The sequence below is a fragment of the Poromitra crassiceps genome (genome assembly GCF_964638095.1).
Source record: "Poromitra crassiceps genome assembly, chromosome: 6".
Classification (NCBI taxonomy): domain Eukaryota; kingdom Metazoa; phylum Chordata; class Actinopteri; order Beryciformes; family Melamphaidae; genus Poromitra; species Poromitra crassiceps.
In genome coordinates this window covers 8,235,109-8,239,165 of record NC_139627.1, presented here as the reverse complement: position 1 = coordinate 8,239,165, position 4,057 = coordinate 8,235,109, and the positions used below count along the sequence as shown (strand labels likewise).

The window sequence follows — 4,057 nt, the reverse complement described above, 5'->3', positions numbered from 1 at the left end:
TACAGCATGATATCCCCTTCTACCCAGAGTGTCTTGCGCCACCGAAGAAAGCCGAGCAGTCGGTCGAAAGTCCCTCCTCACAGCAAAGTTGCTCACATGTCAAGTCTAAAGTCTTTGAGCTAGAGTCCAAGTCAAGTCTCAAGTCTTTGAGCTACGGTCCAAGTCAAGTCTAAAGTCTTTGAGCTAGAGTCCAAGTCAAGTCTCAAGTCTTTGAGCTACAGTCCAAGTCAAGTCTCAAGTCTTTGAGCTACAGTCCAAGTCAAGTCTCAAGTCTTTGAGCTAGAGTCCAAGTCAAGTCTCAAGTCTTTGAGCTAGAGTCCAAGTCAAGTCTCAAGTCTTTGAGCTAGAGTCCAAGTCAAGTCTCAAGTCTTTGAGCTACAGTCCAAGTCAAGTCTCAAGTCTTTGAGCTACAGTCCAAGTCAAGTCTCAAGTCTTTGAGCTAGAGTCCAAGTCAAGTCTCAAGTCTTTGAGCTACAGTCCAAGTCAAGTCTCAAGTCTTTGGGGGCAAGTCTTGGGTCACAAGTCCAAGTCAAGTCTCAAGTCTCTTATGGCTGTAATGAGCGTTCTATCATCTGCTGCCATCCGGTCTGCTTAGAACACTGCATAGCTAAAACGAAGGAATTTAACGCATGTACTGTATTATCTATTCACTATCTGATCACTTCAAACAGGCTATAACTACTTTCCTTGGCAAAGTGTTGTGGCAACACTGTGGGTCACCTGCATACTAAGTTTTACCTAGTCTTGTTAACCTTTTTTCTTCTTTTCGTCCTTGCCAGGTGTCTCCTCCTCTTCTTCCTTTTCTGCGGCGGCCTTCATTGCAATGCGTTTCTTTTCTAAGGGAGTCTTTGCAAACCAGTTTTTAATGGCCTGTTCATCCTGAACCACAGGCTCGATCTTGGCCAGTGGAGCGATAAACTCAGAAGCAGTCAGTGGGTTCTTCGCCTGCTGCAGGATGCGGCTCTCGGTCAGAATGCTGTGGATCACCTGTACCATATGACCCGGGGTGTAGCCACCCGAAATCTTGGCCAAGGTGCTGAGGTCCAGGGATTTGGTTATCTCACCTCCGTTCTTTTTGATCAGTTCCTTCCATATGATGTATCTTGAGTCATAATCTGGTATTGGTATGAGGATGATTTTGCTGTACACCTTACACAGTAACTTGATATTAGCATTTTGAGGGTTCTTAGTTGTTCCCACCACTAGAATGAGATCCTCCCCTTTCATCAACTTGAGGGCCTTGGGCAAATCTTTCTTCAAGCGACTGGGATCTAAGTCTTTTTCTTCCTTGGGAACTTTCTGGTAGAACATTTTCTCTGCATCTCCAATCCATATCACTGAAGGTTGAATCAATCTCGCAACCTTAAAGACCATGTGAAGCATCATGGCAAGGCCAGGCTTGTCTGGGTATTTTCCTGCTGTATTCAGAGGAGACAGATCAAACAGGTTGGCACCTGTCTCCTGGCAGATGGTATGGACCAACATCTTCTTACCCACACCTCCTGGCCCTGCCAGCAGGATGGCCTTGATCAGAGGAGCCTTCTCGTGGACGACCTGGGAGCCTAAAGGTAAAACTGCATACAGCGATAAGACCTGCCGCACATCAGACAATGATGGCATCGGGTCAATGGCATTTTGCTCCAGTGTGCTCCCAAGGTAGCTATAGTTACCCAAGTAATCCTGCAGCTTTACATTATTTGTCTGTTTCAACAAGCCCTGTTCCACCAGCTCCTGACACAGAGACTCAAGAGTCCTTTCAGCTGTTAGATCTTTGTCTTTTTTTCCCTTCTTCCCCTTTGCTTCTCCTTTGCTCTTTTTCTTGGCAGGTGCTTGGGTTTTGCCACCCGCGTCTTTATCCACAGCTGTCTTCCAGTCATCCAGCTCCTGTCTCATCAGCACATCCACCTGAACTCGAATGTCTGCCTCAATCTCTTTCCTCTTCTCCTCCTTGATCAGCTCAGCCTCATGGCTCTGGCTGAAGTTTCTGGACTCGTCGCGGTTCTTCCAAACATCTTCATAGGTTTTGTTTTCCTCTTCCAAGACAGACAGAAAAGCCGAAGGTAGCATCTTCAAGCTATCCTCATCCTCATTCTCCTCTACCTTATTTTCTTCCTTCCCTTTTTCCTTCCCCTTGCCTTTCTTTTCATCCACCTCTAGTGCCTCTCTTGCCTCCTTTTCCTTTTGCCGAATTTCTTTCATTAACTGTTGAGGGGTTTTTTCCTCAAAGATGATAGCTGAACCTCCATCCTCTTCATCTGGGTAGTCTGGAAAAGATCCAGTGGCATCGTGGCATTCTACAAACCACTGTCGGATTTGGTCTTTCATGGTCTCGCTCATGTGAGGCCCCTCCACATCTCGTAGTTTGTTTGTGATAGTCACGATGGACCTCTGGAAGTCCTCCTCGTGCTCCTTCTGTTTAGTCCATGTGCATGCTTTATTGGCCTCTGCAGTGGCCACTGCAGGACAGGGCTGCTGGTGTTGGTTCAACTTGCCCTTGGCCTTGAGGCGTCCTTGGCGGGCCCTCTCTGCCACCTGGATGATCTTAATGGCCTCCTCTCGATTCAGGTCTTGTGCCTTTGGGCTTTCTGTATCCTCCATCGTTTTGAAGATGCTTGTCAGCATCATTGCTTGCTGTTGGAGTTCTTTGCTGCGTTCACAGACGAAATAGCGAGGGATAGGAATCTCAAGGTCTGAAGGTGTGAGCTTCAGGGCCTCGAGGACATTGTCCATGTAGTGGTACTCAGATAAATACTTCTCCGCCATTTCATTCTTCAGCTCTAACACTCTTCCTATCACGCCATCCAGAATCACACGAATAACACGCCTCTTCTGAGGGTGGACCACCTGTTCATAAGCTTCCTCCAGCTGTCTGAAGATCTGGAGGTAGCGGACGTAAAGGGTGGCCACACGCTGGAAGAAGACCATCCTGTCCATTTCTGGGGCAGATTGATGAGGGAGCTCCTCAGCCAGCAGACTGTTCAGCTCCACCTGGGCATCTGCCCACAGCATGTTATATGTCATTTGCGACATGTCAGTGCAGTGCAAGCACAGAGTGGCTCGTTTTTAGTGTTTCAAGCAAACTAGTGCAGTGATTTATGACATCAATGTAGATGTCACAATGTCTATTACATCATCAATGTCTGTCATAAATCACTGATGATAATAACTTATGCATAGAATTGGATGTCACCGAACACTCTATAAGATGTCCATCACTGATGACATCACAATTGCTCGAATGACATCACTGATGAGATCATCACTGACAACATCATCACTGATGACATCACTCAGTGATGACATTACCGATGAAATCGTCATCATTGTCTGTGACATCATCAGTGATTTTTTAACGACATCATCGATGACTTGGTGACTTTCTTTCTTCACTCACTCATGACATTACTCACATTGCATTTTGCCAGGGAGCTGGCTGCCGGCCTAAATCTGGCTCTGTCTGAAGGTTGGACACAAACACACCACCACAATTGGGCTTCGAAGATGTCACAATGTCAAGACTGCTCTCACTGATGACATCACAATTGCTTGAGTGACATCACTGATGAAATCATCACCAAGGACATCACAACTGCTGCATATTTTCTTTCACAGGGACATGATATCATGACTCATCACAATTGCTCGGTATAAGTGATTTGTGACATACACTGATGACATCACAATTGCTCAACATAACAGATGACATCACTAATATCTGATTTCTCGCCACAGCTATTGCAAATTTGCGCTTGTTATATAAGTCACTTGTTTAGAGTAGCCTACAATAGACGATACAAAAGGCTGTTTTAGAGATGATTTACAGGTCACCTGTCCATGATCGCGCAGCTTGCCGATAGATAGACCAATAGCATGCAGACCAGGGTAGTCCTTGTCTTGTTCCGTCTCGTGTGAGTTGTGCAAGGACACCAAGACTACATACACTAGGCTTCCAGAGTCTATAAACCAATGGTAGACTTCGTCATGCAAAGTTAGGCTAAACGTTGGCTAGGGAAAACTGGCCTGGCCATTTTTAAAGGTGTCCCTTGACCTCTCACCT

General features: G+C 46.1%; 1 pseudogene across 1 annotated transcript; it reads right to left on the bottom strand.

Moving 5' to 3' along the window:
• Window positions 1–747: 747 nt before the first annotated feature.
• On the bottom strand, window positions 748–3,030 carry LOC310778702 (dynein regulatory complex protein 11 pseudogene; annotated as a pseudogene). The gene has a single exon. The product of its transcript is annotated as a dynein regulatory complex protein 11 pseudogene (transcript).
• Between the last annotated feature and the right edge of the window lie 1,027 nt (window positions 3,031–4,057).